The sequence below is a fragment of the Bison bison genome, unplaced genomic scaffold (genome assembly GCF_000754665.1).
Source record: "Bison bison bison isolate TAMUID 2011002044 unplaced genomic scaffold, Bison_UMD1.0 scf7180017864034, whole genome shotgun sequence".
Lineage (NCBI taxonomy): Eukaryota > Metazoa > Chordata > Mammalia > Artiodactyla > Bovidae > Bison > Bison bison.
Window position 1 is genome coordinate 2,735,364 of NW_011494606.1, and position 18,644 is coordinate 2,754,007.

The 18,644-nt window shown below is 40.2% G+C and overlaps 1 protein-coding gene across 5 annotated transcripts in view; it reads right to left on the bottom strand.

The window, feature by feature from the left end:
• Positions 1–18,644, bottom strand: part of PAQR5 (progestin and adipoQ receptor family member V) — a 118,858-nt gene that overhangs the window by 58,716 nt on the left and 41,498 nt on the right. The window lies entirely within an intron of this gene.

Genomic DNA, 18,644 nt, shown 5'->3' on the forward strand with positions numbered 1-18,644 from the left:
ATAATTGTTATATCTTCTTCTTGGATTGATCCTTTGATCATTATGTAGTGTCCTTCTTTGTCTCTTTTCACAGCCTTTGTTTTAAAGTCTATTTTATCCGATATGAGTATTGCTACTCCTGCTTTCTTTTGGTCTCTATTTGTGTGGAATATCTTTTTCCAGCCCTTCACTTTCAGTCTGTATGTGTCCCCTGTTTTGAGGTGGGTCTCTTGTAGAAAACATATATAGGAGTCTTGTTTTTGTATCCATTCAGCCAGTCTTTATCTTTTGTTGGGGCATTCAACCCATTTACATTTAAGGTAATTATTGATAAGTATGATCCCATTGCCATTTACTTTATTGTTTGGGGTTCAAGTTTATACATCCTTTTTGTGTTTCCTGTCTAGAGAAGATCCTTTAGCATTTGTTGGAGAGCTGGTTTGGTGGTGCTGAATTCTCTCAGCTTTTGCTTGTCTGTAACGCTTTTGATTTCTCCTTTGTATTTGAATGAGATCCTTGCTGGGTACAGTAATCTGGGCTGTAGGTTATTTTCTTTCATCACTTTAAGTATGCCCTGCCATTCCCTCCTGGCCTCAAGAGTTTCTATTGAAAGATCAGCTGTTATCCTTATGGGAATCCCCTTGTGTGTTATTTGTTGTTTTTCCCTTGCTGCTTTTAATATTTGTTCTTTGTGTTTGATCTTTGTTAATGTGATTAGTATGTGTCTTGGGGTGTTTTGCCTTGGGTTTATCCTGTTTGGGACTCTCTGGGTTTCTTGGACTTGGGTGATTATTTCCTTCCCCATTTTAGGGAAGTTTTCAACTATTATCTCCTCAAGTATTTTCTCATGGTCTTTCTTTTTGTCTTCTTCTTCCGGGACTCCTATGATTCGAATGTTGGGGCATTTAACATTGTCCTGGAGGTCTCTGAGATTGTCCTCATTTCTTTTAATTCATTTTTCTTTTTTCCTCTCTGATTCATTTATTTCTACTATTCTATCTTCTACTTCACTAATCCTATCTTCTGCCTCCATTATTCTATTATTTGTTCCCTCCAGAGTGTTTTTGATCTCATTTATTGCATTATTCATTATATACTGACTCTTTTGTACTTCTTCTAGGTCCTTGTTAAACCTTTCTTGCATCCTCCCAATCCTTGTCTCCAGGCTATTTATCTGTGATTCCATTTTGATTTCAAGATTTTGGATCATTTTCACTATCATTATTTGGAATTCTTTATCAGGTAGATTCCCTATCTCTTCCTCTTTTATTTGGTTTGGTGGGCATTTATCCTGTTCCTTTACCTGCTGGGTACTCCTCTGTCTCTTCATTTGTTTATATTGCTGTGTTTGGGGTGGCCTTTCTGTATTCTGGCAGTTTGTGGAGTTTCCTTGCTGTGGGTGGGGTTGTATGTGTGGCTTGTCAAGGTTTCCTGGTTAGGGAAGCTTGTGTTAGTGTTCTGGTGGGTGGACCTGGATTTCCTCTCTCTGGAGTGCAATGAAGTGTCCAGTAATGAGTTATGAGATGTCAATGGGTTTGGAGTGACTTTGGGCAGCCTGTATATTGTAGCTCAGGGCTCTGTTCCTGTGTTGCTGGAGAATTTTCATGGTATGTCTTGCTCTGGAACTTGTTGGCCCTTGGGTGGTGCTTGGTTTCAGTGTCGGTATGGAGGCATTTGATGAGCTCCTGTCAATTAATGTTCCCTGGAGTCAGGAGTTCTCTGGTGTTCTCAGGATTTGGAGTTAAGCCTTCTGCTTCTGGTTTTCAGTCTTATTTTTACAGTAGCCTCAAGACTTCTCCATCTATACAGCACCATTGATAAAACATCTCCTTTCGAAGACAATGGGCTGCTTTTCTGGGTGCCTGATGTCCTCTGCTGGCATTCAGAAGTTGTTTTGTGGAATTTACTCAGCGTTTAAATATTCTTTTGATGAATTTCTTGGGGAGAAAGTGGTCTCCCCGTCCTATTCCTCTGCCATCTTAGGGCCGCCTCCTTAATATTTAGTCTTAAGCTGGCTCTTTCACTCTCCTTCTTCACCCTCATCAAGAGGCTCTCTAGTTCCTCTTTGCTTTCTGCCATTAGAGTGATATCATCCACATATCTAAGGTTGTTGATGTTTTTCCTGCCTATCTTGATTCTAGCTTATAACTCATCCAGCCCAGCATTTCTCATGATGTGCTCAGGGTATAGGTTAAACAAACAGGGTGACAGGATCATACATATTGATAATTACCTTAAATGTAAGTGGATTAAAAACATCAACCCAAAGACATGGACTGGCTGAGCAGATGAAATGTGCATATATGCACTTCCACTTACCACATCACTCTGCTTGTGTATGTAATTGTTTTATATTGTTAGGTTAATCATGCTTCTATTATGCTTGCAATTATAATTATTTTTTATTTTTTGCCTGGCTATTGATTGTAAAAACTGATAAACATCATTTAGTATTGTGATTATGTAGCTATTACTCACTTAATACCATTGTATCAGGATTGTTCAACAGAAAAATAACATAATTCTGTATCACCAAAACTACCATTTAACAGAAAAACCTGCAATCACTTTTTAAAATACAGATGCATATCAGAATTATCTTCGAATTTTCTAAAAAATACAAATGCCCAGGTATTGTTTTTTTTTCCTCCAAAGCTCCAGATATGTTTCTAATGAGCAGCCATGTTTAAAAACAACTGGACTATATGAGGATCTCTTACTTTTATCTAGTTTGTTTCACTTTTTCTATTTCATATTCAGTCTCCCATTTCACTTAGTTTATGTTTTCCGATTTCTCCAGCTCCTTTTTTTTAATGTTCTTTCTCAAGTCTTTATCAAGTATAGTCGAAAAGCTTCTGTATACTATATAGAAATAATATATATAATATATATTTTTAGAAAACTTAAGAATTTTATCCTAACTAAAACATTTATGGCATTTTGATTCCATTTGTTTGACTTAGTATGAATAGAATGCTAGATCTCTAATTAAAAAAATAGATATGCAACAAGCTACAAAGGTTTACTGTATAGCACAGGGAACAATAGTCAATATTTTATAATAACCTATAATTGAAAGTATTTTCAAAAATAATATATATGTATATGTATAACTGAATCACACAAATAAACAACAACCCAGGATTCTACTTTTTGAAACTTTGTAAGGTTTATCATTTAGCCAGTTTTTCTAATGTCCTATGGAAATCTAATAACAATGTATGAGATATAAAATTTTAAACACATTTGTATAAGATATAAAATTAATATAAATATAAAACTATCATATAAATTATTAATGACATCACTCAAGATGCTTCTATTCTTATTTTTTCCACACTTGATAAAATATTCTCAGAGACCTATTAATATGTCTCACTATGACTATATATTTTTTCTTTTCCCTTATATTTTTTCTGATTTTTGCTTTATGCATCTTTGTTTCTTTGCTGTTAGGTATCTAATCATTTATGATGTCTATCTTTTTTGTGAATTTTACCTTTTATCATTAAAAATATTCATATTTGTTTCATTTAAAAAAAATTTTAAGGGGGAAAAAAAGAGGTGATAAAGTCAAAACAAGAGGGATACTCTAATCTAATTTGTGTCCCTCACAAGAGGAGGAAGTCTGGACATGCAGGGAGGCCCCAGGGATATGCAGGCAGAGGGATGGCCAAGGGAGGTCACCAGAGGAAGGTGGCCCTCTGCAAGCTAAAGAGGGACCTCAGAGAAATCCAACCCTGCTGGCACCTTGATCTTGCACTTCCAGCCTCCAGAACTGTGAGAAAATAAATTTCTACTCACCAGAAATTTAAGCCACCCAGTCTGTGCTACTTTCTATGGCAGCTCAAGCTGACCAAGACAAACTGCGAGTGGTGAGGCTGAGTGACAAAGTCTCTAAGCCAGCGCCTCTCCACTGTCCTTCTGCAGGTGTCTGAGATCACCGAGGTGGTAGGTGGGGCTGGGGCATCTGCGTTTCCAACATGCTCCCAGGGCATGCAGACATCACTGCTATCTCTGGCCTCCAGCCCAGGCTCCTGGCTCAGCATCGTGCTGTCACCTCCCTGCCTGGAATCTAGTTCATCACAGAAGAGGAGGTGCCCTTTAGGTAAGTTAAGATGAAACCAAAGGCAGAGGCATGAAAAGTCAGGGAGGGGACAGTGAGGCACCAGCAAGGAATCTGGTGAGGTGTTGGTGGGCAGAGGCCTGGAGGGAATGGGGAGGGAAGAGAGCAGGCCACAAATTGCTGTGTCAAGTATAACCTGTCATTTAGTGAGTACTGCAAGGTGCCTGACACTGGGTCTGACATCAAGCCACTGTCTCATGCAGAATAGACCGTGGCTGGTCCTGGTAAAAGAAAACACTTAAGTTCTCAACTAGAACTGTAAATCGACCAAATTAATAGCCAACCATTATCGGTATTAAGCAATTACAGGTAAAGGTCAATTTAGAACATTGGGGGCAATGTTCTTTAAAAAATGTGTTCAGTATTCGGTCAAGAATAAAGATGCTTGTCAAACATTCAATGCCATATTTATATAAAATGATGGTAAATTTCTTCTGACCAAACATGTAAGATGGAAACAAAGTAGTGAAAAGAAATGATCATTGTATCTAGGATGGAGGACCCAAAGGATATTAATACTTTAATGAACAATAAAGTGAAAAAAAAAAAAAAGACATATAGTACATTCTTAAAAAGTAAATGTTACTCAGTGCAGGTAGGGTGTACCAGGGTGAGAAGTCCCACTGAATGATGGGCATAATACAGAGTGCTGATCTACAGAAGAAGTGATGAAGTAGAAACAGTGGAGCATTTCGCCAGTATAATAACATATACTATATATATAATAATAACAGTATAATGATACATTCTATCAGTATAATATATAGTCTTTGATCTAAGAGCTAGAAAACCAATTTTAAATTCTAGGCATTGATTTAAAAATCTGCCATGGGCAAGCTTGTGATAGGCAAAACAATGTCCTCTGAAGAATGTCCGTGTCCTAACTGCCAGAACCTGTAAGTATGTTAGGTTACATGGCAAAGGGGAGTTAAGGTCATGGGTGGCATTCAAGTTGCTAATCAGCTGACCTTAAAATAGGGAGATTATCTGGACTATCCAGGTAGGCCTAATGTAATCATGAGGGTCCTTAAAAGTGGAGGAAAGAAGGAGATGTGGCTATGGAAGAGTGGTTGACAACTGCAACACTGCTGGCTTTGAGGATGGAGGAAGTGGGCCGGGAGCCAAGGAATGTGGGTGGTCGCCAGAAGCTGGAAAAGGCAAGAAAACAGATTCTCCCCACCAGGCCTCCACTGACACTTTGGTTTTAGCCTAGTGAGACCCGTGTGAGACTTCTAACCAACAGAACTGTAAGATAATCTATCCTCTTTTTAAGCTATCAAATTTACAGTAATTTGTTATGGTGACAAGAGAAAACTAATACAAGGTCGAATTTGTCCCCAAATCCAAAAACATTCTTAGAACTGGAGATGGTAGCACATGGTTTCTATTTCTTACTATGACAACTGATGCCTTGCTTTGAAATAATTCAAAGATTATATATGACATCCTCTGAAGCTTCCCCAATATGGGACATCTTGCTGAAACATATCAAATCTGACCATAAACTACTCTTATGCATGCAGTGGGAATGCCAAATAAATGTCATTAAACACTTAGATAAAAAGATGACAAAGAAATCAGTGAAACAACAGAAGGTCCTCAAATAGAGCAAATCCCACCTTTTTTGGGGAAATGACGTTAGTTTTGAACCTGAGCTGTCCACAGATATTGCTATGGGATGTGTTTAGCAAAAGCCTCCAAAAAACAGGTTTGGCTATTTCACTTTTAAAGGGATTTAAAATGTATATTTATTATTTTAAATATCTCTAGAACTTTTCTAAAGGAACCACACATGAAATATTCAACAAAAATGATATTTCAATAAAATAAAATTCAAATAAGGACACAAGAATGTCTGTGGACTATGAAAGAGAAGATTCACAAACAATCCTGAAATTGATTCCCACAGAAATTATTTTTCTGGACATTGTTGACTGAAGTATAATGTTAACTGAGCAAGATACTACTTTCAGTTTTTTTATAATAATTTTTTCTTGAAAAAAAGAAAAATCAAGTAACTACTATATAGATACAGATACTGTTTTAAGACAGTGAAAACAGCAACATAATATGATGATGAAATTAAAATATTTAATAATTCTAGCACTCAGTTATAATCATATGAAACTGCATTACAATGTTTGAAACTGATATGCAAAATTTATAGTAATTTCTGATTCTAAAGGTGGCTTTAAGAATATTTTTTGATAATTCCAGTTCCTCTGCCTCAGCAGAGTTGAGTAAAAACTCAACAGAAATTTCTCGCAAATGAAAGTAATTAAAATTTAAAAAAAAATCTAAGAACTATGATTCATGAATAATGATTTAATTTGGCATCACTGTTAATAGAACACAAATTATGTGATAATGTTGATTACAAAGTTATCTCATAATTTTGCTGAAATGAAGGCAAGAAAAATAAATTTTATAGAATAAACATGCAAATTTATGAATTATGTGTATTCAATTCAGTTCAGTCGCTCAGTCATGTCTGATTCTTTGCAACCCCATGAACCGCAGCACGCCAGGCCTCCCTGTCCATCACCAACTCCTGGAGTCCACCCAAATCCATGTCCATTGAGTCGGTGATGCCATCCAACCATCTCATCCTCTGTCGTCCACTTTTCCTCCTGCCCCCAATGTTTCCCAGCATCAGGGTCTTTTCAAATGAGTCAGCCCTTCGCATCAGGTGGCCAAAGTATGGAGTTTCAGCTTCAACATCAGTCCTTCCAATGAACACCCAGGATTGATCTCCTTTAGGATGGACTGGTTGGATCTCCTTGCAGTCCAAGGGACTGCCAAGAGTCTTCTCCAACACCACAGTTCAAAAGCATCAATCTTTGGCACTCAGCTTTCTCTATAGTCCAACTCTCACATCCATACATGACCACTGGAAAAACCATAGCCTTGACTAGACAGACCTTTGTTGACAGAGTAATGTCTCTGCTTTTTAATATGCTATTATACTCATCCAAACATCACTAATTCATCAACATCATATCCAGACATGTACAATAATAATTAAGTTCAGTTGTCTTTGGCATTCTATTGGCATTGTGCTAAGTTGCTTCAGTTGTGTCCAACTCTTTGCAACCCCATGGACTGTAGCCCACAAAGCTCTTCTGTCCATGGATTTCCCAGGCAAGAATAGTGGTATGGGTTGTCACGTCCTCCTCCAGGGGATCTTCCTGACCCAGGGATCGAACTCACATCCTTTAGGTCTCTTGCATTGGCAGGCAGGTTCTTTACCACTAGCACCACCTGGGAATCACAGTTTTACATGTTGTTATTTGTCATTATGAAGGGATGTTTGTCAAGGTAGAATTTATGTAACTACGAGCTTCATTTTGACTTTTATATATTTAGACGTATAGTCTGTGACCTGTATTTATTCTCCTGATTTAGATCCAGCACATGGCAGGGGAAAACCCAGTTTTATTTGCTCATCATGAGAGCACTGAAAGGTAATGACTGTCAAGCCCATTTTACAGATGAGGAAAGTGAAGTTCTATGAGATGGAATTTCCAAAGTCAGAAGAAATAGTAGAAGCAATATGAAAACCCTTGCTAGTTAGACTGAAAAGCCCAGGATGCCTCACTACATCCAGCCTAGTGGAGTCAAGGATTGCTACAAACATTTCATGGATATGCTAGATGTTATAAAAGTTTTCAGAAGGAAGGGATGGCTGGACCCTTGTGATGCAGAAAGGGCCTGGAAGAATAGCTGGGGAACTTCTGGTTCTGGTTGAATGGTGAGTTATATGTCATGAAGATCCTTCAAAGAAAACAATTAAAATGCTACATGAAGCCTGAATCATGTACTGGATAAATGTATTAGCAAGATGGCACAAAGGAAGGAAGCCATAAACCCCTCAAACAAAGGAAATCAGGAACTTATGAGGTAAGCTGCTTTCACCATCAGAGTTTCTGCTGCCAAACTTTGCAAATAAAAGATGAAATCCAAGACCCATCAAAAGCAGGGAATCTAACAGGTGACTTCATCAATAAAACTAGGACTTTAAAGATAAGTGAATGCTGCTGCTGCTGCTGCTAAGTCACTTCAGTCGTGTCCGACTCTGTGCGACCCCATAGACGGCAGCCCACCAGGCTCCCCCGTCCCTGGGATTCTCCAGGCAAGAACACTGGAGTGGGTTGCCATTGCCTTCTCTATAAGTGAATGCAAAATAAATCTTACCAGACAGAACAAGACAGTTACAAAAGTTGTCTCTCTGAAAAAAAAAAAAAAAATTTCTCCCAAGAATTCAGGACCATCAGCTCATCTTTACAGGGGGTCTGTGGTCCAAATCCATACCACCACCGTGGTCCAAGAACTCTCAAGTGGAAAACTTACCATAGTTACAAACAGAAATCAAAGTTTTGTAGTTTCCTCAGGCAAGTAACAAAACAAATGCAAATCCTCTCTGAAGAATTTCTATTTTAATACAAGCATGCACACTCCTGGAAACAAAATGCCATGAATGAGAAACAGCAAAAACAGGAGACAGCAGAAAGACCAAAGAACAGATACTGAAATATAAAATAATTATGTTCAAGTATGTGTAAAGAACTGTGGTGTTGGATAAGACTCTTGAGAGTCCCTTGGACTGCAAGGAGATCCAACCAGTCCATTCTGAAGGAGATCAGCCCTGGGATTTCTTTGGAAGGAATGATGCTAAAGCTGAAACTCCAGTACTTTGGCCACCTCATGCGAAGAGTTGACTCATTGGAAAAGACGCTGATGCTGGGAGGGATTGGGGGCAAGAGGAGAAGGGAGGACAGAGGATGAGATGGCTGGATGGCATCGCTGACTCAATGGACATGAGTTTGAGTGAACTCCAGGAGTTGGTGATGGACAGGGAGGCCTGGTGTGCTGCGATTCATGGGGTCGCAAAGAGTCCGACACGACTTAGCGACTGATCTGATCTGATGTTTAAAGAAAGAGCTAAACATATAAACAATAAACAAGATTTGAAAAGAAGATAATGCAACTTTAAGAAATTAAAAACAAGAACTGAAATAAAAAGTCATTGAAAGGATACTACACCAAGTTGACAGGGAAATCAGCCAACTGAAAGTACATTCAAAGAAACTATCCAGGATGCAGTCAGAGAGATTAAGAAATAGAAGATGTGAAAAAGCAAATAAGAGACATAGCAAAAATTTCTCTGGAAGGAGAAAATACAATGATTCTGATATGATATTTGAAGAGATAACTGGTAAATGTCCATAGCTGTTGTTCAGTCGCTAAGTCGAGTCTGACTCTTTGCAACCCCATAGACTGAAGCACACCAGGCTACCTTGTCTTTCACTATCTCCCAGAGTGTGCTCAAATTCATGTCCACTGAGTAGGTGATGCTATCTAACCATTTCATCCTCTGCCACCCCCTTCTCCTTTGGCTTTCAATCTTACCCAGCATCAGGGGCTTTTCCAATGAGTTGGTTCTTTGCATAGGTGGCCAGAGTATTGGAGTTTCAGCTTCAGCACCAGTCCTTCCAATGAATATTCAGGGTTGAATTCCTTTAGGATGGACTGGTTTGATCTCCTTGAAGTCCAAGAGACTCTCAAGAGTCTTCTTCAGCACCACAATTCAAAAGCACCACATGTCTAGGACTGTAAATGTCTAGAATTGCTGAAAGCCACTAGTCCTCAGATCCACGAAGCAGTGCAGAGTAAAGACAGTTGGTGCTCACCACATACTCTAAGTGCTTTCTTACACGTCTCAGACCTTCTTGTCGTTAGGTTGGGGCCATGTTGACTGTATCTGGTTGCAATTGATTCCAGGCCAGGGCAGTGAAAGAATGATGCCTTCTTGTCATGGACTTGGGATGCAACCCTTCCACTCTTAAGAACTGAGCCACTCATCCCCCAGTGGAAATCACTTTTGGCTGAAAATGGCTACATTGCCCACTTTATGCTCACTGCTAAGGGGCAGCACACCCCCCAAACTAAGGATGGATACAAAGTCCTGGCTTTCTTTTCTCCTTGGGGACAATCCTGAAGGATCAACCCCACTCCAGAGCTCCCTGGGGGATCAGCTGAGGCCTGTGAGGCAACTTCTCCTTCTACCCAAGCCTGCCTCCCCCTCTTACTTAAGTATTGCTCCTCATGAATTCCCCACATGCAGGTCTTTTGCCTCAGAGCCTGTTTCTGAGAAATCCAACCTAAGACATCTCTCTCTCTTCTCCTTCTGTGGTGATGTAGGCGGCCACATGTTCCTGACGGAGCAGCTAGAAGGTGGCCAACCTTTTATTCTCCCGGACACTTCACAGTTCCTCACTGACCACTTAGCTGTGTAATGTTAGCAAGAAATCAACCTTTGCTCTGTTAACACATTACTGACCAGAGACATATTAATACCATGTAAAGACAGCTGGAGTAACCACTAAACTGATAAATTCAGAGAATATATCTAGCATATTAATTATAAAACAAGGGAAGGGAAAAGAGCATGTTCAAAAGGAAAAAAGAAAAGAATGTAAAACTTAAAGAATGCAGGAAAGGGAGGACAACAGAGAAAACAGGACAAATGCACATAAGATGATCAAAATAAATGCCAATATTTCAATACTCATTATAAATATGAACAGACTAAACCATCCCTCTAAATGACACATGTTGCCAAGCAAGATAAAATCCAACTGTACTGTTTGCATGAGACACAATTCAAATATAAGGACAGGGAGAGATTATTAGTCAAAGTCAAGAAAGAAGTAAATCAGACACACAACAAAAACAATAAAGATGGAGTTACTATAGGACTATCAGACAGACGCTAAGACAAAAAGCATTACTAGATATAAAGAGAACCACTTTTAAAAAATAATAAGAACTTTACTTCACCAGGAAGATAAAATTAAGAACTTAGATGGACCTAAAAAACACAGGCTCAAAATATATAAAGCAAAAATTGACTTATCTACATGGAGTAATTCACAAATATGACACCACTGTGGAAGATTTTAACACATTTCAATTATGGATAGCTTAAGCAAGCATAAGTTGCATAAGAAATCAAAATGGAAGTTAGAAATTAATTAGAACTGCATATGTGGACTGCAGTTAAAGCAATACTCAGGGAGAAATATATATATATATATATTTAATTGTTTATATTACGAGGTAAAGTGATTAACTTAAGAAGTTAGAGCGATAATAGCAAAACAAACCCAAAGTAGAAGGAAAATAATAAAAATAACAGAGACATCAGAGATATAAAATACATTATAGAGAGGATCTACCAAGCCCAAATCATCTTCTTTTCAATATTTTTTTAAAAAGACAGACTGGCAAGATTAACCAAGAAGAGAGCATTAAAACAAAGACCACATATTCATGTCACTTGACATAGAAAAAGCATTTCACAAGATCCGATACCCTTTTGTGATCAGAAAATACTCAGTAAAATAATACAGAACTCCTTTAAACCTAAAAGGCCATCTATGAGAAACCCAGAGCTAACATACAATGTAATGCTTTCCTCCCACCATCAGGATGTCCGCTCTCACCACTTCTATTCAATATTGTAGTGGAGCATCTAGGTAAGTCAACTGGACAAGAGAAAAATAAAAACCATCTAAATTAAAATGCAGAAGCAAATCTATCTCCATTTGCAGATGATATAATTTTGACATATAGAAATTTGGAAAGGAGTCACCAAAATACTGTTAGAACTGTAAATACTGTTAATAAATTAATTCAGCAAGCATGTAGGATACGATATATACAAAACTTGGTTTTACTTCTATATCCTAGCAAAGAAAATCTGAAATAAATTTAAGGAAACAATTCCACTTACAACAGTATCAAAACCCACAAAACACTAGACATGAACTTAACAAATCATTTTAATGGTACAATTTTACATACTGAAAACTACAAAACATTGCTGAAAGAAATTAAAGAATACCTAAACAAATGAGAAACGCTGGGCTGGAAGAAGCACAGGCTGGAATCAAGGTTGCTGGGAGAAGTATCAATAGCCTCAGATATGCAGATGACACCACCCTTATGGCAGAAAGTGAAGAGGAACTAAAGAGCCTCTTGACGAAGGTGAAAGAGGAGAGTGAAAAATTTGGCTTAAACCTCAACATTCAGAAAACTAAGATCATGGCATCTGGTCCCATCACTTCATGGGAAATAGACGGGGAAACAGTGGAAACAGTGTCAGACTTTATCTTTTTGGGCTCCAAAATCACTGCAGATGGTGACTGCAGCCATGAAATTAAAAGACGCTTACGCCTTGGAAGGAAAGTTGTGACCAACCTAGACAGCATATTGAAAAGCAGAGACATTACTTTGCCAACAAAGGTCCATCTAGTCAAGGCTATGGTTTTTCCAGTGGTCATGTATGGATGTGAGAGTTGGACTGTGAAGAAAGCTGAGCGCTGAAGAATTGATGCTTTTGAACTGTGGTGTTGGAGAAGACTCTTGAGAGTCCCTTGGACTGCAAGGAGATCCAACCAGTCCATTCTAAAGGAGATCAGTCCTGGGTGTCCTTTGGAAGGAATGATGCTAAAGCTGAAACTCCAATACTTTGGCCACCTCATGCGAAGAGTTGACTCATTGGAAAAGACTCTGATGCTGGGAGGGATTGGGGGCAGGAGGAGAAGGGGACGACAGAGGATGAGATGGCTGGATGGCATCACCGACTCGATGGACGTGAGTTTGGGTGAACTCCGGGAGTTGGTGATGGACAGGGAGGCCTGGCGTGCTACGATTCATGGGGTTGCAAAGAGTTGGACACGACTGAGTGACTGAACTGAACTGAACTGAAACAAATGGAAAGGCAGCCCATGTTCACGGATTTAATTTACTTAATAATATTAAGATGGTAATGCTTCCCAAATTGATCAACAGATTCAAAGGAACCCCTATTAAAATCCTGTGTTTTTTTTTGGCAGAAACTGACAAATAGATCCTAAAATTCATAAGGAAATGCAAGGGACCCTGAAAGTCAAAACAACCTTGAAAAAGAAGATCAGAGTTAAAGGACTCATACTTCCCAATTTCAAAACTCACAACAAAGCACAGTAATCAAGACAATGAGGTACTGACATAAGAATAGACAAACAGATCAATGGAATAAAACTGAGAATCCAGAAATAAACTTTCACATTTACAGTCAATCAATTTTCAATAAAGATGTTAAGATAATTCCTGAAGAAATAATGAACAGTCTTTTCAACAAATGCTGTTGGGACTGCTTGATATCCCATACTGAAAAAAAAAAAGAAAAAGAATAAAGCTGGACCTACAATAACTAACGCGAGTGGTAAAGAACCCATCTGCCGATGAAGGAGACGTGGAGACATGAGAGACAAGGGTTCAGTCCCTGGGTTGGGCAGATCCCCTGGAGGAGCACATGGCAACCTACTCCAGTATTCTTGACTGGCGAATCCCATGGACAGAAGAGCCTGGTGGGCTACAGTCCATAGCATCACACAGAATCGGACACGACTGATGCAATTTGGCACGCAAGCACGATAACTAACACACACACACAGAATGGATCATAGACTTAAATTTTAGGGATAAAACTCTTCAAAGAAAATGTAGGAGTAAATCTTCATGACCTTGGATAAACCAAACGTTTTTTAGATATAACACCCAAAACATAAGCGACAGATGAAAGATAATATTTAGATAATATTAAATTTTAAAACTTTCATGTTTCCAGGGATACCATGAATAACAAGAAAATGCAACACACAGAATGGGAGAAAACATTTTCAAACCATGTATCTGATAAGGGACTTGTGTTCAAAAAAGAACTCACACAACTCAGCAACAAGGACAAATGACCCCACTTAAACATTGGCCAGAGACTCAAATGGACGTTTTCCTGAGAAAGTATACAAATGGCCAATAAGCACGTGAAAAGAGGCTCAATATCACTAATCTTTAGGAAAATTCAAATCAAAACTACAGTGAGATCTCACTTCATATCCATCAGGATGGCTACTATCAAAAAAAAAAAAAACAGAAAATACCAGTCATCTAAATTTAGGGACAGTCTACAAAAAGAAGGAAATTCTGATATACGCAGACATCGTATAACGTCGATAAACTTGAAGACATTATCTCAGTAAAATAAGACAGTCACAAAAAGACAGATACTGTATAATTTCACTTGCACAAAGTACTTAAAGTAGTCAAACCATAAAGACAAAAAGTATTAATGGTAGTAGTCAGAGACTGGCCAGGGGAAAACGGGGAGTTCTTATTTAATGGGTACAGAGTTTCAGTCTTACAAGATAAAAAGGATTATGGAGATGAATGGTAGTGATGGCTGCAAAATGAGGTGAATGTATTTATCACCACAGAATGGTGCACTTAAAAATAGTTAAGATGGTACATTTATGTTAAGCATATTTTGCCACAATAAAAATAAAAGTTACTCCTAGATTTATCATGCGGCCCAGCAGTCCCACTCCTAGGTGTGTACCTAGAGAATTGAAAATATGTCCACGCAAAAACTTGTACACAAATAACTCGTACATAGCATTACTCATAATAACCAAAAAAAAAATGGGAACAACCTAAGTGTTCACCAAGTGATGAATGAATAAACAAACTGGTATATCCATAAATGGAATACTATTCAGCCACAAAAACACATAAAGTACTAATCCATGCCACAGCACATATGAACCTTGAAAACACTATGCTGAGTGAAGAAGGCATTCGCAGAAGGCCACCTACTGCATGGTCCCATTTACATGAAATATCCAGAACAGGCACATCCACAGAGACAAAGTACATTAGTGGTTGCCATCGGCCTAGGAGTGGGGGCAGAGGGAAATGCCTGCTAATTGTACAGATTTCCTTACTAGGGTGATGAAAACATTCTAAAATTGACCGTGGTGATGGTTTTGTACAACATACTTTGTGTGTGTCAACATATTAAAACTCACTGAGCTGTATACTCTTACAGGGAGTATTTTATGGTAGTAGTAGTGCTAGTCACTCAGTCATGTCCAGTTCTCTGCAACCCCACGGCCCGGGCTCCTCTGTCCATTGGATTCTCAAGGCAAGAATACTGGAGTGGGTTGCCGTTTCCTTCTCCAGGGGATCTTCCTGACCCAGGGATCGAACCTGGGTCTCCCACATTGCAGGCAGATTCTTTACCATCCGAGCCACCAGGAAGCCCCATAAATTATATTTTAACAAAACTGTTCAAAAAAAACTTTCAACAGAGAAAATTCAGCTGTAGCATCAAATTGTCCCTTGCACAGTTCCACCGTGTCATTCACACAGAGTAAGAGATAAATGATGCTCCCCTGAGGTGAGCAACATGATGGCCCTGATCAAACAGCTTTAGAGGTAAAGCCTACCAGGCAGTCAGGAACACATAATTCCAATATTATACAATTTTTTCTATAGAATAAAATTGCAACACTCTCCAACTCATCTGTGGTTGGCATCATCTTAATCCCCAGTGCAGGCAAGGGCAGTATAAGAAAGAACAATTACAGGCCAACTCAGTAAATAGATTGAAGGATCTTAGTCAAAAATATCAGCTGGTTACAGCAACAGATTAAAAACATACTCCATCACGACCAAGTAATATTTAAATGCAATGTTGGTTTAACATTAGTAAGTTAATCAATGTAATTAGCCACATTAACAACTTTCAAATGAGTCATATATGACCATCTCAAAAGATATATGATAGAAAAAAGAACTTATTACTGATTAGAGGGGGAAAAATCCTAGGAAATAAGGGATAGAAAGGTATATCCTTAACATGATAAAGGTTATTTAAATATACACACCCAGAGTAAGAGCTAACATTAAGTAACAAAATGCTGAAAGCACTTCTTTGGATTAAAATCAAGAACAATACAAAAGTGCCTGCAATCACAATTCACTTTAATAAAGCTTCTGATTCCCACAGTGGTGATCTAGGCACCCACTTTGAGAAATCCTGGGCTGGAGAAACCAGTTGCTATGAGCTGACCCCTTGCTTCCAGGCGCCCAAGCCCACCCACCCAGCACCACTGATCTGGCTCTGCTGCTGCTCCTTCATAATTAGCCCAACACTCTATTTCATTTTTCTTGGATCGTCACAGTATATCTGTGAGACAGATATTATCTCCATTTCACAGACAAGGACACTGAGTCTTGTCCAAATTCCCACCATAGGTGGCAGAGTACAGTGCGAGGCTGAGAAAAGGTTTGCTTTTCCTCTCTAGAGCCAGCACCTCAGGAACCCTCCTGCCTGTGCCCCTAAATTAAGGTGTCCCGGACAATGTGGTGAGTTTACCTGTAGCCTGGGGGCCAGGGCTATCATTAACAAAAGGTCCTCAATATGACCCAAAATACTCTTGTGTCCTGGCCAAGGGTCATGCCATGTTCCACATGAACTTGCTGTCTAGACTTCCCTGTTTGTCTCTAGGTTGGGTTTGGGTAGGAATCAACACCTAGACATTTATTCCTCTCTGAGCTCTGTGTTCACGTCTTTCAGAGCTCCCTCGTGTACCTAGGTCTGTTTTTAGGCACCAGGGAGACAAAATTATGAGGCATGCACCCGAGTCACACCTCCCACAGGAAGGGAGAACTGTCCTTTCCTGTAAATAAGCCCTTAGCAGGACTGTGCCGGAATCAAGGATGCCAAGAGGTGGTGCCCCACCCCACACTGATGGGTGAGGCTCAGAGAGGGTAGGGAAGTGGCCTAGGCCACACAGCTGGCTAATATATGAAGGGAGAGGCAGCTGTACAGAGCAGCATGCAGAGGTGTCAACCAACAGCTGAAGGGAGAGGGCATCAGCAGCTCCAAGGAGTCAGAAAGGAGGATGGATGAAATGGAGGGGAGGAGATGGAGTAACCTTCTTCAAACAGAGCTCAAGAAAAGAGAATGTCCAATCCAGTGGGGAGACTAGAGAGAGCACCAGTGTGCCTGGAGAAGTGGATTTATGGGTAAAAAACAGTGGAGGGGGTGGATAGGGGTACAGCCAGGGAATACCAGCCAGGGAGCTGGGGAGGGAGTCTATGGGAGGGGCAGCTCAATGCCTCCTCCCAACACACTCCACCACTCCAAGTGTGGAGGGCACAGGAGAGTTGATAATAACAGCCAACATTACTGACTTCATCACATGCCACGTACCTCCCATAGGGTGCCTCACTTAATTTTCACCACTACCCTAGGAAGCAGATTCTAGCACCACCCCATTTTACAGATGCAGAAACTGAGGTTGGGAGATTAAGGTCACTCTGTGGACCAAGTATTGGAACCCAAAGAGCCCACCAAAAGTAAGTTTAACATTTCTATGAAGTCTCTTATTTTAAATATTCATGCAAATTATGCATTTTCTCCTTAATATGCTTGCATCTGAATATTTTTAAGATGTCATTTCTCCTCCCCAACTAAATCCTCAAATAAAACCACCCTCCAGACAGGTAGAGCCACTGTGTTCCCCCTGGGGCCGCATGAACCTTGCACATGATGCTGGGAAGCCAAGTAGTGGATGTGGGAGCCAAAGGAAAGTTTTGAAGGAAACAGATGTGAGACAGGATGTTGGCTCTGCCTCTGACTAATGCCATTGTACTGAAAAGAAAACTGTCACCTCCATCATTTATGGAAAACTGGACAGAAGACAGATCATCTTCAGCCTCAGGGGCCATCTGGGTCCTTATCCTCAGAACCCCCATACATTCAGAACCCCAGCAGGTGACCCAAGGTCTCCCATGAGAACACTTTCTCTCTTGCATTTCTTTCCTGGGCACAGTCTTGAACCCAGCCTTGACCAAAACTCCCAGGAAGACATCCAAGAAGATACCTATAACCTCTGCCCCAAGAATCCCCACACTAGCCTCATGGTTTCCCAGCTCCAGGTCTTCACTCATACCATTCCTTCCACCTGGACTGCTCTCCCCACCCTCCCCTACCCATCCTCAAAATGCATCTTACAGCTCATCCCCTTCACGGAGCCTTCCCTGATCCCCTCCTCCCCCCAAGCGACCAACCCCTCCTCTGAACAAATCTGCCCCTCTCTGAGCATACACCCTAACCTACTTGGCTGCGGAAATGCTCCTGAGCGGTTTTAAATCTTCCCAACCAACACAGAGCCCCTTAAGGGTCGGCTTGGTATGTGATTCTTCTCTGGGCTCCACACACAGTAACGCCTTGCACGGAGTAGGCAGTCAATAAAAATGTCAAGTGCGTGGATCAAAGGATCACTCTGTTCCCCTACTCATCACAGCCACTAGTTCTCTGTGGGTAGAACCAGCCAGGGAAACGCACCAGGAAGACACCCACAGCCTCGTGAGAGTGCAGGCAGGACCCCTGCTCGACAGCACTGTGGGGACCCGGCTTCATTTCCAGCGTGTCTCTTACCTGCTGCATCCTCAACTCTACCCTTCAAAAGCTCCACATCCTTTTGATTTCACCCCAATGCCTGCTGGCATCACCTAGCCTTGCAGGCTTTTAGGGAGAGGGTCTAGTGGTCTGTCTCCTCTTACTCTTCCACTCATGGTGCCAAGATTGTTTGGGACTTTGTTTTTTTGGGGGGGCAGGGGAGTCATAAGGGCTGGACAGTCA